The sequence below is a fragment of the Mustela putorius genome, unplaced genomic scaffold (genome assembly GCF_011764305.1).
Source record: "Mustela putorius furo isolate JIRA1106 unplaced genomic scaffold, ASM1176430v1.1 tig00003834_pilon_pilon_pilon, whole genome shotgun sequence".
Taxonomy (NCBI): Eukaryota; Metazoa; Chordata; class Mammalia; order Carnivora; family Mustelidae; genus Mustela; species Mustela putorius.
This window is the reverse complement of record NW_025421987.1, coordinates 91,150,593-91,171,594: the sequence shown is the minus strand read 5'-3', so window position 1 is coordinate 91,171,594 and position 21,002 is coordinate 91,150,593.

Genomic DNA, 21,002 nt, shown 5'->3' with positions numbered 1-21,002 from the left:
CGGGGTGAAACACTGAATGGAGACATAGTAATGTACAATCACATAGAAGACATCTTCTCTAATCTTAGAAATGAAAATTTTAGTTTTCTGGTACAAGTTTGTCAAATTTTTTTTTATATAATCCTCTGTGATATTTGAATTATATGAGCAATGCTAAAGATAATTGTGATAGACTTCTCAAAAGTCTATCTTTGATAGACTTTAAACTTTGAAGAGTAAGGCAGAATCTTTGGTGGGAGGGAGACCACCATTGCAGAGATAAGACCAGATTTACAGTTTAAGGATACATTTTATAAGGAGTTCTTCAGGTGGAAAAGGGCCAAGACAATTAGTCTTCATCTCCTGATTCTGTTCTCTGTCCTTGAAACTTTCCTTCATTCACATCCTAAGAAATGTCTTCAGTAGGCTCCCCAAGAGCACCTACTGGGCATACCATAATTCTCAGAGAGTTGGTGCCTTGACAGTTCACTATCCAAGTACTTCACATACATTCCTGGGCATTGGCAGTGTGTCTATGTGTGCTCCAGCTTTCCACTTACTTCAGTGAGTGCACAAAGTGCCAGTTCTCTTGTTTATTGTTCACATTGCTTTATTGATTAGTTATTTCCACAGAACATTTATCTAGCATTCCTGGCAAGATGAATTTGCATAAAATGATAAATATAACAGAAGTAAATTTAAGGTTTGGTCCCATCCCATATTGCTAGGGGATAGGCAAAACAATCATAAATGTTTGTTGGTCTCATTTTCAGTTTAGTGGTGATTTCATGATATAGTGAAAAGAGAACAAGAAGAGGTGACAGATGTTCATTTTGGTCCTATTTTGGTATCTTTCATTCTTTGCATAAGCTTGAACACTAACTCTTTCAGTGCCTCAGTTTCTTCTTTTGTAAATTGGAGTAATAATACCTACTATGCCTAATCCACTAAAAATATGAAACCAGGCAAGTGTAAATATTTTCTAGATGATAAATGTCTATCTAAAAAATGAAATATAATTATTCTCATTATTGTTTTTTCTTGGTTGAAAAAAGTATGAGTTTGCTCATTGAGGAGCATTTCCTCATTTCTAATGTTCCAAATGTTTGTTATGGCCATTTGTAAGTTTTCAATATTATTAAATTGATTTTAAAATGAGAAAAATAATAAATGGGTCTAGGTAAGTTCTTGAAATGTCAGATAGTTGCCAAATTTCTAGAAGAGCAAAACATTACATTTTGATGTATATTTATGATTTTTAAAAAGATTTTATTGATTTATTTGACAGAGAGAGGAGAGGGAGAAACAGGCCAAGTGGTAGACAGAGGGAGAGAGAGAAGCAGACTTCCTGCTGAGCAGGGAGCCTGATGCAGGTCTCCATCCCAGGACCCTGGGATCATGACCTGAGCCAAAGGCAAATGCTTAAGCAACTGAGCCACCCACGCGCCCCGTCAATGATTCTTAAGTAAAAAACTGCAACATTTTTGTTTGTTTTAATCCTAGTAACAGCTTCTAGTTAATGGGAAGAAGTAATCTTGACTAAGGAAAAAGAAGACTCTGAAAAGCTTATGTATTCTGAATATTGTATAGACCTAAAAAATTCAAGTTCTGTTTGATGGTTATGGTATATACCTTGTGGAAATTAGAGGTGGGATTAATGCAAAAGAAAGTTAAATTTATTGAATTCTAATTGGTGATGTAGACCTGATTAACCATATTTCTGCCAAGGAAGTTTTGCTTCTTATAAAAGAGTTTTAGGAGTCATCTGTTTTATTCTATATAGTTAACCATTGAAAAATGCATGGGTCAGGAATACCCACTCCCAACCAGTGGAAATCCATATATAACTCTTGAATTCCCTAAAGCTTAACTTATTTGTATAGTCTCCTGTTGACCAAGAAACTTACTAAACCGTCAACACATATTTTGTATGTTATATATATTATATACTGTATTCTTATAATAAAGTAAACTAGAGCAAAGGGTGTTATTAAAAAAATCACAAGAATGGATTCCTGGGTATTTCAATGTGTTAAGCCTCTGCCTTCAACTCAGGTCATGGTCTCAGGGTCCTGGGATAAAGCCCTGCACTGGGCTCCCTGCTCAGGAGGGAGCCTGCTTCCTACTCTCTCTCTGCCTTCCTCTCTGCCTACTTGTAATCTCTGTCAAACAAAGAAATTAAAGTTTAAAAAATAGAGAGAGAGAGAAAAAGGAAAACCACAAGGATGAGAAAACACATTTATTTATTTATTTTAAGATTTTATTTATCTCTCTGCCTTCCTCTCTGCCTACTTGTGATCTCTGTCAAACAAAGAAATAAAAGTTTAAAAAATAGAGAGAGAGAAAAAAGAAAACCACAAGGATGAGAAAACACATTTATTTATTTATTTACTTTAAGATTTTATTTATTTATTTGGCAGACAGAAATCAGAAGTAGGCAGAGTGGCTGGCATAGACAGAGAGGAGGGAGCAGGCTCCCTCCAGAGCAGAGAGCCTGATGTGGGGCTTGATCCCAGGACCCTGGGGTCATGACCTGAGCTGAAGGCAGAGGCTTTAACCTGCTGAGCCAACCAGGGGCCCTGAGAAAACACATTTATAGTCCTGTCTTGTATTGGAAGAAATCCATGTGTAGGTGGAGCTGTACAGTTCAAACTCATGCTGTACAAAGGTCAATGGCATTATTTTTTCATTTTTTAAATTTTATTTTTGTTTCTTTTTTTCTAATTTTAAAAACTAATTAATTAATTAATTAATTAATTTTCAGCATAACAGTTTTCATTGTTTTTGCACCACATCCAGTGCTCCATGCAATCCGTGCCCTCTATAATACCCACCACCTGGTTCCCCCAACCTCCCACCCCTCCCCGCTTCAAACTCCTCAGATTGTTTTTCAGAGTCCATAGTCTAATGGTTCACCTCCCCTTCCAATTTCCCCCAACTGCCTTCTCCTTTCTAACTCCCCTTGTCTTCCATGCTATTTGTTATGCTCCACAAATAAGTGAAACCATATGATAATTGACTCTCTCTGCTTGGCTTATTTCACTCAGCATAATGTCTTCCATTCCCGTCCATGTTGCTACAAAAGTTGGGTATTCATCCTTTCTGATGGAGGCATAATACTCCATAGTGTATATGAGCCACATCTTCCTTATCCATTCATCGTTGAAGGGCATCTTGGTTCTTTCCACAGTTTGATGACCATGGCCATTGCTGCTATAAACATTGGGGTACAGATGGCCCTTATTTGCACTACATCTGTGTCTTTGGGGGTAAATACCCAGTAGTGCAATTGCAGGGTCACAGGGTAGCTCTATTTTTAATTTCTTGAGGAATCTCCACACTGTTCTCCAAAGTGGCTGCACCAACTTGCATTCCCACCAATAGTGTAGGAGGGTTCCCCTTTCTCCACATCCTCTCCAACACATGTTGTTTCCTGTCTTGTTAATTTTGGCCATTCTAACTGGTATAAGGTGGTATCACAATGTGGTTTTAATTTGAATCTCCCTGATGGCTAGTGATGATGAAGAGTGTGTCTGATAGCCATTTGTATGTCTTCATTGGAGAAGTGTCTGTTCATATCTTCTGCCCATTTTTTGATATGATCATCTGTTTTGTGTGTGTTGAGTTTGAGGAGTTCTTTATAGATCCTGGATATCAATCTTTTGTCTGTACTGTCATTTGCAAATATATTCTCCCATTCCATGGGTTGCCTCTTTGTTTTTTTTTTTTTTTTGTTGTTGTTGTTTTTTTTTACTGTTTCCTTTGCTGTGCAGAAGCTTTTGATTTTGATGAAATCCCAAAGGTTTATTTTCCCTTTTGTTTCCTTTGTCAATGGCATATTTTTAAATATACTTTAATAGGGAGCTTCTAGTCCTTTCTTTGGAAGACTCTGACATCGTCTAAACAAAAATGTTATGAAACAGTTACTTGTTTGGTAATAGGAACTGATTCTGCAGAGGATTTTTTTCTACTTTAATGGTAAAAATATTTCCTTTTCAAAGGGTCTTTCCTTCATTTCTCAGCGAAAACTATGGAATCACACAGTTATTCCTTTATTTCCTTAATCCCTTTATTTGGGATTCAGTAGTATTTATCTTATAAGAAAAATAATTTAAAACAATCAGAACATTTCAAAATAAATATCAGTGACATAATAATGAAAGTACTATCATTATCATTTCTGTATAAATAACAGTGATTTAAACAAAGTTTCTCAATCCATGAACCTTCTCTAGTTGATCTAATTGGTAATTCACCATCACTGTTTCAAAAGACACGCATTCTGTTAATTAATGTTTCCAGCAGTAATATATGTTGCATATTCAAGACACTTTCTTTCCATCTGGATGTTTCTTGACAACTTAAAACCTAACTACCCAAATTGAATTTTTTACATTTATTATATCTTTTAAAAAGTGCATTCTTTCTTAAAAAAAAAAAATAAAAAGGACATTCTTTATGTTATTGAACTTAGTTTCGTGGTAGCTTCTACCCATTCATCTTTTTTCCAGGCTCCATATCTAAGAGTTTTTTTTAAAACTTGGGATTCCTGGGGTGCCTGGCTGGCTCAGTGGGTTAAGCCTCTGCCTTCCTCTCAGGTCATGATCCCAGGGTACTGGAATGGAGCCTGGCTTCCGGCTCTCTGCTCAGTGGGGAGCCTGCTTCCCTTCCTCTCTCTCTGCCTGCTTCTCTGACTACTTGTGATCTGTCTGTCAAATAAATAAAATCTTTAAAAAAAAAAAAAAACTTGGGATTCCTTGCACCTACATTCTTTCAGGCATTAAATTTTCTTTACCCTACCTCATGTATATTTCTCAAAATGACCACATCTTTTTCTTTTTTTTTTTAATCCATACAACATCCTTCTTTTTTCATGGGTGGTAATCTTTTGTGTGATTGCTCCCTCCTTACCTTAACTGACCTTAATTTATCCATTCTCCAGTCTCACCAGAATGACTTTTGCAAAATACAAATCTAAGTGCTTTATTTATTTATTTATTTGTTTTTTTCAAAACTAAGTGGTTTAGATTCTTATATAAAACATCTAGGGACCTCATTGTCGAAATAGTAATCTCCAACGTGGGCCACATATGTTCCAGAGAATTAATAAGACAGATTTATTGGGTACCAAGAAGAAATGTGAATATATTTATAATCTATTTGTATTTTTAACTCTTAAAAATTTATATCTTTTGTACACTTATAAAATCTACCAGTTTATCTGCCTATCTATGTCATAAATACATATCAGCATATATTGAGGGTATATATAAAACTTATTGATTAATAGATGTTTTAAAATAAAAAATAATCTATAGATTACTGACTTATAAGAGAAAAACCAAAACTCATTATTAGAGATTATAAAGCTTTTGTTGATTTGGCAGCCACAAAGGGTGATAGGAGTACATTATCTGGCAGAAGCAACTAGGCCTTTCTACCATTGTCTTGATCTTTCATTGGTCAGCTCCCCCAAGGACTGGGCTGTGGGTTCAGTTAAACTCCTTGTGGATCTTTCTGTGAGCTGACTGAACTTCATTAGACATGACATCCTAAGAGAACCAGGATAAAATTGTATTGTCTCTTATGACCTGGTCTTGGGGGTCACAGGTCATTGCTTCTGCCATAGTTACAGACCAGTTCCACATCTCAGAGGAAAGAGCTTCAAAATCACATTATAAAAAGAGAGTGTGGCATGGGAGATACTGTTAAAGCCATTTTTGGAAAATACAGTCTGCCATAGGTATGGCAACATTGGTAGTTTCTGGAAGCTTATAAAATCACAATAATACAACAACACAAGACAGTTGAGTATCATTGGAAGGAAGTAATTAAGTGATGAAATAATAAGAATAAAATTTAATTTAAGAAGAAACCTGAATATAAAATGCCTGGGCATTGGGTAAAATAGAAATAATCCCTTCTTGGGGCACCTTGGAGGCTCAGCCAGTTAAGCATCTTACTGCTGGTTCTGGCTCAGATCACCATCTCAGGGTCTCAAGACTGAGCAAGCCCCACGTCATTAGGCTCCACAAACAGGGGGTTCTGCTTGTATTCTCTCACACTCTCCTTCTGCACCACCCCCCTGCACATGTTCTCTTGCTATCTCATGAATAAATAAATCTTAAAAAAAATTAATAATCCCCTTCCTCTTTTGATCACATAAATTCTAACTTAAAGTTATACATAGTGTCCAAACCAAGTAGTTACAGGGAATATTGTTGTATGACAATAAATAAAATGAAAAAAATCCAAGGATCATGATGATCCTGATAATATCACATTACTTTACATATTGCTATGTTGATTCTCATACATTGCCTTACCTGCATCTCACCTAAAATAAACAAAAACAACAACAAAACTGAAAAAAGTAAACAAAAATATGGGAGAAAGAATTTTATATATTCAGAAACTCAGATTGCTAGTTAGTAAAAAAATAATGAGTCTTAAATATCTTTATTTTCAGTAAAATGTCTCTGAACCTGCCAGTATTGTTTCTAACACTCCACTCCAAACACTCCTCTGTTGGCTGAACAATCCAGCTCTGCTCCAAGTTTTCTTTCACACAGAAAATCAAAATCCTTGCATTTTCTTGGGCTCACTGTTTTTAGAAAGTAGTTTAGAACTCCTGATTTTAGACATTGCCCCTGAGGAGCCTCACTCTTACTCCCATCTCCAGTGTTTCAGTTTTTCTTTGGACTATATTATTCTCTCTGATAAATCCATTTTTTTTCTTCTTCCATATTCCAGTTTTAGTGATGATCTCTAGTTCCATATAGGTTGGGACCTATATGACCTCCCTCCTACATCACAAAATATTTTTCTTGTGGCATTATTTAATCTGACTCTTGTTACTATTGATTAAATGCACCTGCCTCTTATGCTTCACTGTGCATCTTTGGACCCAGAGTTAGCTCCCTATCCATCACTGTGAAATTCCACAATGCCAAATACACTGACTGCTTATATTTATTAAATTGATTTGCTAGGGGCTCAACATTATCAATGGATTTAGTTGGGAAGCTTCAGTGGTAAATTCTGGTTTCTAAAACTTAAGTATTTATTATGTTTATGATGATTTACTAATTTGTTAAGTATCATATCATATAGATCTCCTCTATAGTACAGTACTTAAGCACATAGACCTAGGGCAAATATGCCTGGGTTTGTATAGAGACAGCTGCTCACTAGCTGTGAGACCCTGAGAGAGTTTCTAAACATTTTTGTTTCAGTTTTATAATGTATAAAGAGGTGGTGGTGGTAATAATAGAACCTCCTCATGTCTTATGAAAAATAAATAACAATATTTGTAAAGTTGTTAGAATATCATGTGGTAAATGGTTAACAACATGTATTGCTATTATAAGTTATTAATTTCTTCTAGACATCTTTAGAAAAGACTAGACGCTTCTTGTGCAGATTTCACTTAGATATTTTTTTCATAGCAATAATGCTGCTTATATACTTGTAGTTAACTTTCTAAAAATAATTGTGATTCAACAATTCTTTTTTTTTATTTATTTTTAATTTTCAGCATAACAGTATTCATTATTTTTGCACCACACCCAGTCCTCATTTTTCTTGATGAATATCTACTCTGCTGCTTCACATTGTGAGGCCTGGAATATGCATGCACATCTCAACAAAATGCTGCTGATTGATGGGACAGTATTTGCTTTGAGAAGTTGGTTCTCAGCTACTTTGTGGCTAGAGGACATGCTGCTCTCTTCAAGGTGGAGAATAACAACCTGTGTGGGACAAATAATTACCTACATTTTCCACCTTTTGCTGTTTCTGATTACTTTCCTCTTTGCAGGAAGAGAAAGTTTGCAAACAATCTGGCAATGACAAGGCTTTCTTTCCCTTGTTTAATAGAATGTTAAATACAGTCTGAGTTGGAGGCTTTGGTAAAAGATTAATTTTCCGTATAAACTAAAAAATGGGAGGCTGGCTCACTTTTTGGGAGAGGGAAATGATTAACTCATTCATTCAGTCAGTCTTTTAGCAAGCATGTTTTCAATGTCTGCTCTGGACCTCTCTTGAGTACAAAAGTTGAGGAGATGAATAGGAATTATGAAAGCTTTTCTTTTGAATAATTTATTTTGGTGAAGGAGATTTGCTTATTCCATCATGTGCCTTGCCAGATGCATACAAATACATGACTTCTAAGGTCAGTCAGACAAAATACCTCCAGGATTTCAACGTGATGCAGAAATGAATTAGGGAGTTAGAGTAGGGCAATTATGTGCTCAAGGGTCAATTTACCCCACATTTACATGGGGCTACTGTCTTGTAAGCAAACAGAAATTTGTCAGTGTCTTAGGACTAAAAAGCAAACGTAAAGAGATTATTGAGTACCACTTAAAGAACTTTATTAAAAAAAAAATCAGCGCCCTCTCTTTCTCATGTTAAGACCCTTCCCTTCATCCTACCCACTTCCTCGTTCATGACATTCCCACAGCCCTTCTCACTTCTCTCACTCATGGTCACACACTATGGGATTTGCCTAACTCCTGATGATCAGACCTGTCAGATTGTCACTAGCATCCCAACCTATATGGAACTAGAGATCATCACTAAAACTGGAATATGGAAGAAGAAAAAAAAATGGATTTACCAGAGAGAATAATATAGTCCAAAGAAAAACTGAAACACTGGAGATGGGAGTAAGAGTGAGGCTCCTCAGGGGCAATGTCTAAAATCAGGAGTTCTAAACTACTTTCTAAAAACAATGAGCCCAAGAAAATGCAAGGATTTTGATTTTCTGTGTGAAAGAAAACTTGGAGCAGAGCTGGATTGTTCAGCCAACAGAGGAGTGGTTGGATGCTTCTAGGACCATCACACAGACAGTATCTAGCCAGCTTCTAGAAATAAATGGTAACAGCCAGCGCTGATTAGCACTTATTTTGTGGCAGTAACTGTTCTAAATTGTTACATGTATTAATTATTTCAATCCTCATAAAAATATCTGTGAGGTTGGAGCTATTACTATATTCCCTATTTTATAGATAAGGAAACTGATGGTTTTACTTAAACCCATAGAGTTTAAATAACTTGCCTAAAGTCGCACAGCTAGTAAGAGCAGAGTCACAGTTTGAACCTGGAAAATCTGAGCCTTGTCTCTGGAGTCCTAACCACTCCGCAATTTGACAGTAAACGTCATCACATATTTCAAGGTTATTAGCTTGAACGGCCACCCAATTTATTAGCCTATTCTGAAGACCAACTTCTATTTATGCTTCAAATATGAATGGAGGTCTCTTCTAGAACACAGGAAATGTTCTACAAGGACCATTTCAGCCTATGTTGGGGCTCCTGCTTTTATCCTGGCCATAAGGTTTAGGACATCTTGATGTCAGGACTGAGACTTACTTTTTGAATTTCCAATGCTTGACATAGCACTGAGAGCTAAAGAGGAGCTTGTAAAATGTTGGCATACTGCAGTGGGGATGATGTTTAAACTTAAGCAATAATTAGTGATCCAAAGAAAATTGAATACAATCTTAACATTATAAATAGCTCTTAGATATTTAGAAAGCAATAAACCAACTTTGTAAAATCTATTTAAAAGACTCTTTGAAGTTTTCTGAACTTAAATTTACACAAATTATCTTAAAACAAATGGGACTTCCAGAAGAAAAAATGTTTTCAATTATATAGTGGAATTTCTTTGAACTATGTCAGTCACTATTCTTTTCTGCTCCAAAGGCCAGTGTCACTATGTTCATAGTCTGCCTATTTAAGAGTAATGACATATTTGGGTATGTTTCAAAATATAGTATGAATTAATTCACTGCCTTATTTTTTCTTGTTAACATTATTTTAATATAATTTGAATTTAATACATTGAAGTGACAATTATGCTCTGAATCAGAAGGACAAATAGCTGTAAGGCAGAATACCTGCCACCAAGAAAATCATAATATAGTTCAGGAAAATGTATGCTTTAATGACAACAAGATGACTGTGGATGAGAAGAGTTAGAGTAACACTGATAGTGTCTTGGCCCAAGCATTTGAAAATAACAGTTAGATCATACACTTATACCAAATACTGATTTGTCAATAAGAGTCCAAGAAAGAAGCCAATAGCACATTCAAAGAGTTGAACTGAAAGGAGCCTAATAAAGGGAACATTTACCTTACAGAGGTGTGTGCATGAATGAAGGACCTGATAAGGGTGGTAAAGTACCCAGATACTACAACAGCAGGGATATGTTAAAATTCTCTTAGCCTGAAGAAGCCAGGAGAGAAAATATTACTGCCAGAATCTAGAAAGACAGCAGTGGAAAAGCAGCTCCATGACAGAAGCTGGTAGAGAACTTAGGAATGGATAAACCATCACCCAGAGTGCAGATGTGTGGGAGGTAGGAACATAAATATACAAATCTGTGTATCCTCCTATACTCTGCTCTCATGTGGGTACCTCCTATTTGCTCAATTCAACCAGAAGCTAGGGGGCAAGGACGTCCATAAATAGAGCCCATAGTTATCAGCTTCCTAGGGCATATGGCTAGACAAGAAATATAGAGGATGAATCTGGAAGAACATATCCTCTTAAGAAAATGAAGTATCTAAGTATTTCAGTTTGCCTAGGAACATGGGGATAGGCCATTCTCATGATATAGGCATGAGGGTTCTCCCAGACTTACCCAGGTACAGCTGTGATCTTTTGTGCCCAATGTGAGTACACTGAGAGTAGACCCATTTGTTGGAATCTATGTGAAGACACAATCAAAGGAGTTCCAGGTCACTTGACTACTGTCCACTTACATTCCCTGCTCCCAGAAATTTTATTCTTAGATGGTTTATAACTCATACTATGAAGAAGTCATTCAAAATAAAAAAAAAAATCACAGGGAGTAGCTGAAATTGAAGACACATCTAACGATATGCACGAGAAAAAAAAATGTCATATTTATTTATGAGATACCTCTTTAGTAAGCTGGGTATTCATAGTTAATCTACCATTACAGAAAGTGAGTACACATGGGATTAGAAGAGAGATTTGGGACTACAGGAGAGACATAGTGCAGAAGATCCCACAGATGAAGTGGGTTTTGAACTAAACCTTGAAGGAAGTGTAGCACCTGGCCTAATGAGAACTAAGTTGGAATACTAAGCAGGAAGCATCAAGAGTAATGTCACAGAGGTACTATGAATTATGGCACAACGCAAGGCAGCTCTAGTACCCAAACCATAGGATTTTAGTTGGCAGAATTTTCAAATGCCTTTTAGAATACCCTGGCCACTACTATAGGGTCTGGCATCATTGATTTTTATCAGGCTGGGTCATTTACAATTGCTGCACTGTGACCATTTTGACCTATGACGATGACTATGGCAGTTTCTTGTGGTTCAACTTAATACATAAAGTGTATTTAATTATATCTGGGATGAGCCATTCTGGGCACACTGCTTCAGGGATGAAATAGCACAAAATCCACTGTTTACCTATTTCTCTTTTATTTGTCTCTTTCTGGAAAATACTTTTACCTTATCATATGACTTATGATACCACTATCATATATAGGGATATATATGTATATAATATGACTTCATGATATTGTCCTCATCTAAGAAATTATAGGAAAAGAAGTTCATTAATGACATCTTTGAGAGCAGACAATTTTAAGTTGGTGAAAATGTGGCATGAGCTGGCTTACTCTTGCCCTCTTCTGTTAAAGCTGCAACTTTTTATTATGTGAGTTGTTACAATAAGGAACATGCATGAACTGTATGATTCTTCACGATGGAATATTAAAATATACTTCATCAACATTAACAACTAAAAAAAGTTGAAACTATAATAAGAACATGTTTTAACTTCTGTTGATAGGTAAAATTTTTAAAGTTTGATAGTATTCACTGATGAATTGATTTTAACCCAGCAATTCCATTTTCAGGAACTTATCACCTGAATACACTTGCTGAAAAATATACATGTATAAATTGTATCTTTTACATTGTGCTGTCCTAATGTTGTGCTGGAAACAGCACTAATGTCTTTCAGCATTAGATTGATAAATTTAATTTGGCATTGATGATCCATCCATGCAAAGTAATATCATGCAGTCTTAAACAATTAGGTAAATCGATATATACTGACATAGAAAAAGAGCCAACACATATTTTAAATAAATAAAACATGTTTTAAAATTTAGTACTTGACTTCCCTTTGTGTATATTTATATATTTTTCATATATGTGAATGGAGTGCAAATGAGAGAGAACATCTTGAATAAAATGGTGACTTCAAGGAAGTAGGATAAGAGGTCCAGTGGGTGGTACTTCTCCTTTTCACTTTATCCCTTTTCAAATTGTTTTAAAATGTATAATAAGTACATCTCTCTTTAAAATTAACATATCAATTGGCTGCTTTGATCGGTTTGTTATACCATGAATTTATTTCTTATGTACATTAGCCTCAGAACCAGGAAGGGTCAAGCTATTCAAATGGCTGAACAAAAGTCCTAGTAGTAATATTCTAGAAGCTGCAGAGTGACTTCTGAGGACAGGGTGGTTTAGAGTTAACTGCCTGAACATTGAGATTTCCAGCTCTCTGAGTTACTTTTATTGGTACTTGATTTTATTTAGCTCTGCCACATTAGTGATCCTTCATACTTGAGCCAAAGATTTGCCTTTTGTATATAGCTTCCTAGAGGTTATTGTCATAGGAAAAATATGGACCTAATCTTTGTAAGGTAAGCTTTGGGAAACTAAAGAAGTCCTGTTCACAGGTTACCAAATCTCACCCCTCTTGAGGCCACTTGTTTTGGCAAGAGAGCAGATATGAACTTCACGTATAAATTAAGAAAAATACTATAACCATGACTGCCATGTTGTAAATGCTCAAAAATATTAATTTTATACTATTATTATTATTTTTATTATTATTTTACAGATGGGAATACTGAGCTTGAGAGTAAAGTCTGTGAGCTAGTAACAGGGACAGATTAACAGTACAATATTCTGACTTTCTGTTTCAAAGATTTCAAGGTGCATATATATTTGAAGGAGTCCCTGAAAAGCTGCTAATCAGTCATTAGTCTACTCTCTGTCACATGCTTTGGGATACAACAGTAAAGATGCTGCTTTTGGACAAAAATCCTATATCCTAGGGATCAGTTCTTAAAAGAAAATTTTTTAAAGATAGAATGACTCAGGTTAAAGTTTTTGCTTATTCTGAGATTAGAGGAAATGTTTGTTAGTAAATAAATGTAGTTAAATGGGATATGTGGCTCTTGGTGGGACAACACTAAGAAATGGTCAACTAAAAGCTGAAAAATAGTGTTAAGTACTATTATAAAATGGTTATCTGGCAATTATTTCAAGTGTTTAAAGGCAAAAGATGATTTTTGAATTAAAATATTATTCAAATCCTAAAAAAAGTTGTACTTTTAGACTGCATTACTTTTTAGATTTTTTTTTTATTAATTTTTTATTTTTTATAAACATATATTTTTATCCCCAGGGGTACAGGTCTGTGAATCACCAGGTTTACACATTTCACAGCACTCACCAAAGCACATACCCTCCCCAATGTCCATAATCCCACCCCCTTCTCCCAAACCCCCTCCCCCAAGCAACCCTCAGTTTGTTTTGTGAGATTAAGAGTCACTTATGGTTTGTCTCCCTCCCAATCCCATCTTGTTTCATTGATTCTTCTCCTACCCACTTAAGCACCCATGTTGCATCACCACTTCCTCATATCAGGGAGATCATATGATAGTTGTCTTTCTCCGCTTGACTTATTTCGCTAAGCATTATATGCTCTAGTTCCATCCATATTGTCGCAAATGGCAAGATTTCATTTCTTTTGATGGCTGCATAGTATTCCATTGTGTATATATACCACATCTTCTTGATCCATTCATCTGTTGATGGACATCTAGGTTCTTTCCATAGTTTGGCTATTGTGGACATTGTTGCTATAAACATTCAGGTGCACGTGCCCCTTTGGATCACTACGTTTGTATCTTTAGGGTAAATACCCAATAGTGCAATTGCTGGGTCATAGGGCAGTTCTATTTTCAACATTTTGAGGAACCTCCATGCTGTTTTCCAGAGTGGCTGCACCAGCTTGCATTCCCACCAACAGTGTAGGAGTGTTCCCCTTTCTCCGCATCCTCGCCAGCATCTGTCATTTCCTGACTTATTGATTTTAGCCATTCTGACTGGTGTGAGGTGATATCTCATTGTGGTTTTGATTTGTATTTCCCTGATGCCGAGTGATATGGAGCACTTTTTCATGTGTCTGTTGGCCATCTGGATGTCTTCTTTGCAGAAATGTCTGCTCATGTCCTGTGCCCATTTCTTGATTGGATTATTTGTTCTCTGGGTGTTGAGTTTGCTAAGTTCTTTAGAGATTCTGGACACTAGTCCTTTATCTGATATGTTGTTTGCAAATATCTTCTCCCATTCTGTCAGTTGTCTTTTGATTTTGTTAACTGTTTCCTTTGCTGTGCAAAAGCTTTTGATCTTGATGAAATCCCAATAGTTCATTTTTGCCCTTGCTTCCCTTGCCTTTTGCGTTGTTCCTAGGAAGATGTTGCCGCGGCTGAGGTCGAAGAGGTTGCTGCCTGTGTTCTCCTCAAGGATTTTGATGGATTCCTTTCTCACATTGAGGACCTTCATCCATTTTGAGTCTATTTTTGTGTGTGGTGTAAGGAAATGGTCCAATTTCATTTTTCTGCATGTGGCTGTCCAATTTTCCCAGCACCATTTATTGAAGAGGCTGTCTTTTTTCCATTGGACATTCTTTCCTGCTTTGTCGAAGATTAGTTGACCATAGAGTTGAGGGTCTATTTCTGGGCTCTCTATTCTGTTCCATTGATCTATGTGTCTGTTTTTGTGCCAGTACCATGCTGTCTTGATGATGACAGCTTTGTAATAGAGCTTGAAGTCCGGAATTGTGATGCCACCAACGTTGGCTTTCTTTTTCAATATCCCTTTGGCTATTCGAGGTCTTTTCTGGTTCCATATAAATTTTAGCATTATTTGTTCCATTTCTTTGAAAAAGATGGATGGTACTTTGATAGGAATTGCATTAAATGTGTAGATTGCTTTAGGTAGCATAGACATTTTCACAATATTTATTCTTCCAATCCAGGAGCATGGAACATTTTTCCATTTCTTTGTGTCTTCCTCAATTTCTTTCATGAGTACTTTATAGTTTTCTGAGTATAGATTCTGTGTCTCTTTGGTTAGGTTTATTCCTAGGTATCTTATGGTTTTGGATGCAATTGTAAATGGGATTGACTCCTTAATTTTTCTTTCTTCTGTCTTGCTGTTGGTGTAGAGAAATGCAACTGATTTCTGTGCATTGATTTTATATCCTGACACTTTACTGAATTCCTGTATAAGTTCTAGCAGTTTTGGAGTGGAGTCTTTTGGGTTTTCCACATATAGTATCATATCATCTGCGAAGAGTGATAATTTGACTTCTTCTTTGCCGATTTGCATGCCTTTAATTTCCTTTTGTTGTCTGATTGCTGAGGCTAGGACCTCTAGTACTATGTTGAATAGCAGTGGTGATAATGGACATCCCTGCCGTGTTCCTGACCTTAGCGGAAAAGCTTTCAGTTTTTCTCCATTGAGAATGATATTTGCGGTGGGTTTTTCATAGATGGCTTTGATGATATTGAGGTATGTGCCCTCTATCCCTACACTTTGAAGAGTTTTGATCAGGAAGGGATGCTGTACTTTGTCAAATGCTTTTTCAGCATCTATTGAGAGTATCATATGGTTCTTGTTCTTTCTTTTATTGATGTGTTGGATCACATTGACTGATTTGCGGATGTTGAACCAACCTTGCAGCCCTGGAATAAATCCCACTTGGTCGTGGTGAATAATCCTTTTAATGTACTGTTGAATCCTATTGTTTAGTATTTTGTTGAGTATTTTCGCATCTGTGTTCATCAAGGATATTGGTCTATAGCTCTCTTTTTTGGTGGGATCCTTGTCTGGTTTTGGGATCAAGGTGATGCTGGCCTCATAAAATGAGTTTGGAAGTTTTCCTTCCATTTCTATTTTTTGGAACAGTTTCAGGAGAATAGGAATTAGTTCTTCTTTAAATGTTTGGTAGAATTCCCCCGGGAAGCCGTCTGGCCCTGGGCTTTTGTTTGTTTGGAGATTTTTAATGACTGTTTCAATCTCCTTACTGGTTATGGGTCTGTTCAGGCTTTCTATTTCTTCCTGGTTCAGTTGTGGTAGTTTAAATGTTTCTAGGAATGCATCCATTTCTTCCAGATTGTCAAATTTATTGCCGTAGAGTTTGCCATAGTATGTTCTTATAATAGTTTGTATTTCTTTGGTGTTAGTTGTGATCTCTCCTCTTTCATTCATGATTTTATTTATTTGGGTCCTTTCTGTTTTCTTTTTGATAAGTTGGGCCAGGGGTTTATCAATTTTATTAATTCTTTCAAAGAACCAGCTCCTAGTTTCATTGATTTGTTCTATTGTTTTTTTGGTTTCTATTTCATTGATTTCTGCTCTGATCTTTATGATTTCTCTTCTCCTGCTGGGCTTAGGGTTTCTTTCTTGTTCTTTCTCCAGCTCCTTTAGCTGTAGGGTTAGGTTGTGTACCTGAGACCTTTCTTGTTTCTTGAGAAAGGCTTGTACCGCTATATATTTTCCTCTCAGGACTGCCTTTGTTGTGTCCCACAGATTTTGAGCCGTTGTATTTTCATTATCATTTGTTTCCATGATTTTTTTCAATTCTTCTTTAATTTCCCTGTTGACCCATTCATTCTGTAGAAGGATGCTGTTTAGTCTCCATGTATTTGGGTTCTTTCCAAACTTCCTTTTGTGGTTGAGTTCTAGCTTTAGAGCATTGTGGTCTGAAAATATGCACGGAATGATCCCAATCTTTGATACCGGTTGAGTCCTGATTTAGGACCGAGGATGTGATCTATTCTGGAGAATGTTCCATGTGCACTAGAGAAGAATGTGTTCTGTTGCTTGGGGATGAAATATTCTGAATATATCTGTGATGTCCATGTGGTCCAGTGTGTCGTTTAAGGCCTTTATTTCCTTGCTGATCTTTAACTTGGATGATCTGTCCATTTCAGTGAGGGGAGTGTTAAAGTCCCCTACTATTATTGTATTATTGTTGATGTGCTTCTTTGATTTTGTTATTAATTGGTTTATATAGTTGGCTGCTCCCACGTTGGGGGCATAGATATTTAAAATTGTTAGATCTTCTTGTTGGACAGACCCTTTGAGTATGATATAGTGTCCTTCCTCATCTCTTATTATAGTCTTTGGCTTAAAATCTAATTGATCTGATATAAGGATTGCCACTCCTGCTTTCTTCTGATGTCCATTAGCATGGTAAATTCTTTTCAACCCCCTCACTTTAAATATGGAGGTGTCTTCGGGCTTAAAATGGGTTTCTTGGAGGCAACATATAGATGGGTTTTGTTTTTTTATCCATTCTGATACCCTGTGTCTTTGGACAGGGGCTTTTAGCCCATTAACATTCAGGGTAACTATTGAGAGATATGAATTTGGGGCCATTGTATTGCCTGTAAGGTGACTGTTACTGTATATGGTCTCTGTTCCTTTCTGATCTACCACTTGTAGGCTCTCTCTTTGCTTAGAGGACCCCTTTCAAGATTTCCTGTAGAGCTGGTTTGGTATTTGCAAATTCTTTCAGTTTTTGTTTGTCCTGGAAGCTTTTAATCTCTCCTTCTATTTTCAATGATAGCCTAGCTGGATATAGTATTCTTGGCTGCCTGTTTTTCTCGTTTAGTGCTCTGAAAATATCATGCCAGCTCTTTCTGGCCTGCCAGGTCTCTGTGGATAAGTCAGCTGCCAATCTAATATGTTTACCATTGTATGTTACAGACTTCTTTTCCCGGGCTGCTTTCAGGATTTTCTCTTTGTCACTGAGACTTGTAAATTTTACTATTAGGTGACGGGGTGTGGGCCTATTCTTATTGATTTGGAGGGGCGTTCTCTGAACCTCCTGAATTTTGATGCTCGTTCCCTTTGCCATCTTGGGAAAATTCTCCCCAATAATTCTCTCCAGTATACCTTCTGCTCCCCTCTCTCTTTCTTCTTCTTCTGGAATCCCAATTATTCTAATGTTGTTTCGTCTTATGGTGTCACTTATCTCTCGAATTCTCCCCTCGTGGTCCAGTAGCTGTTTGTCCCTCTTTTGCTCAGCTTCTTTATTCTCTGTCATTTGGTCTTCTAGATCACTAATTCTTTCTTCTGCCTCATTTATCCTAGCAGTGAGAGCCTCCATTTTTGATTGCACCTCATTAATAGCTTTTTTGATTTCAACTTGGTTAGATTTTAGTTCTTTTATTTCTCCAGAAAGGGCTTTTATATCTCTTGAGAGGGTTTCTCTAATGTCTTCCATGCCTTTTTCGAGCCCGGCTAGAACCTTGAGAATTGTCATTCTGAATTCTAGATCTGACATTTACCAATGTCTGTATTGATTAGGTCCCTAGCCTTCGGTACTGCCTCTTGTTCTTTTTTTTGTGTTGAATTTTTCCGTCTTGTCATTTTGTCCAGATAAGAGTATATGAAGGGGCAAGTAAAATACTAAAAGTGTGGCAACAACCCCAGTAAAATAGGCTTTAACCAAATTAGAAGAGTTCCAAAATCGTGAGGGGGGAGAAAGGGGATAATAAGAGGTTCAAAAAGGAAGAAAGAAAAAAAAAAGAAAAAAGAAAAAAAAAAGAAAAAAGAGTTAAAAAAAAAGAAAACACTTAAGAAAAATGTAAAAAAGAAAAAATATATATATTAGATAAACTAGTAAAAAATCATTAAAAAAGAAAAAGGTAACAGTTAAAAAAAAAGAATTTTACCCGAAGGCGAGAGAAAAAATAAAACAAAAAATGAAAAAGAAAAAAATTAAATTAACTGCAAGACTAAAAAAAATCACAGGGAAAAAGCCATGAGTTCCGTGCTTGGCTTTCTCTTCCTCTGGAATTCTGTTGCTCTCCTTGGTATTGAAACCGCATTCCTTGGTAGGTGAACTTGGTCTCCACTGGATTTCTTGTTGATCTTCTGGGGGAGGGGCCTGTTGTAGTGATTCTCAAGTGTCTTTGCCCCAGGCGGAATTACACCGCCCTTACCAGGGGCCGGGGTGAGTAATCCGCTCGGGTTTGCTTTCAGGAGCTTTTGTTCCCTGAGCGCTTTCCGTAGAGTTCGGGAGGACGGGAATACAAATGGTGGCCTCCTGGTCTCCGGCCCGGAGGAGCCGAGAGCCCAGGGCCCCACTCCTCAGTGTGCCCTCAGAGAACAGCGCCCAGTTACTCCCGTCTGCCTGACCTCTGGCCGCGCTCCGAGCTCACCGAGCCTGCGACCGGTTCAAGGTAACACGGAGCTGCGAGCTTACTGTCGGCTCTGTCTCTGTAGCCGGCTTTCCCGTTCCAATACCCGCAAGCTCTGCGACACTCAGACACCCCCAATCCTTCTGTGACCCTGCGGGACCTGAGGCCACGCGGTCCCCGCGTGGGCTTCGTCCCGGTTTAGCCTCTGGAGCGATGTCCCTCAGTGGAACGGACTTTTAAAAGTCCTGATTTTGTGCGCGGTTGCTCCGCCGCTTGCCGGGAGCCGGCCCCTCCCCCGGGGTCTATCTTCCCGTCGCTTTGGATTCACTTCTCCGCCGGTCCTACCTTTCAGAAAGTGGTTGTTTTTCTGTTTCCAGAATTGCTGTTCTTCTTGTCTTCGATCTGCCGATGGATTTTCAGGTGTTTGCAATCTTTAGATAAGCGATCTAGCTGATCTCCGGCTAGCTGAAGTAGTCTCAGCCTGCTACTTCTCTGCCATCTTGACTCCTCCATAGACTGCATTACTTTTTAAAACATACAGTTAAACAGTGTGTAATCAGCAATGCTCTAAGCAATTTTTATTCTATTAATTACAGTAGCATCCAAGTACATTTGAAAAGTAATACGCAAAAGCATACAGTGTATTAATGTATATATATATTTTTTAATTTGTTATTTATTATAAACATATATTTTTGAATACAGAAAACTCTTGGTATATGCGTTTAATCACTCGTGCAATAGGAAGAATCTAGGACTTGGAGTTTAAAAATGTGTGTGTATATCTGGATTAACCAGTGAGTGCATTCTCTTTTTAACAGGTATGTGTGCTTGGGAAATTGACATGGTGTCAAAATTTTACATCATTACAAAGTTAGCACAGAGAACATGATATTCAAGGAAGCTGTCAATAACATTGACACCTAATAGGGAAAGATTTGTCATAGTTCTATTTCCTACGACTCTGATCCCTTCTTAGTCTTGGTCTCTCTCTCTCTTTTTTTCTAATTATCATAGAACAGAGATTTCTATGATGATAGATGATCCCTCCCATCAAGGGTTTGGAGATAAGGAAAAGAAAGCAGTTCTTCAGCTTTAACTAATTCCACATTTATTGGATGAGGGCTGAATGTCTCACAGGTTTAACCAGTGTTATTAAAAATTCTGAATAAATACTACATTAAAGTAAGCCCCAGGGGTAACACAACAAAATAGTATTTAGAGAAGCAAGTTTTATGAGACCATGAAAGTAATGTCATGCAGAAAAGAGAAAGAGCAAAGGGACAAAAGAGATTGAATCAAGCATGGCTAGTGTGTGTGTGTGTGTGTGTGCACAAGTGCATGCACACACACATATGCACACACTCACATGCACATCCATGAAAGTAGATGCAGAGTTTGGGCACAGATACTCACCTCCCTCCCTACAAGGAAAACAGATTCCCTGAATATGTTACAATTAATTCAGCACCATCTATAAGCTAGTCTTGAGTCTAAATATAAACTAGCTACTTAAAATGCTTTACCAGAAATTATACAACTTAACAAATTATCTTATTGACCAACCTTGTGAATTTAGTTAATAAGAGTCTGTCACCGAGAGTTTGATGGTCTATTAATTATAAAGTTCAATGTAATAAATAATGCATTTATTAGCCATCTCAGAGAATGTCTTTTAAATATGTATATCCAAGTTGTTGATCAACGTTTTGACTCCTGCAGCTTCTCAAAG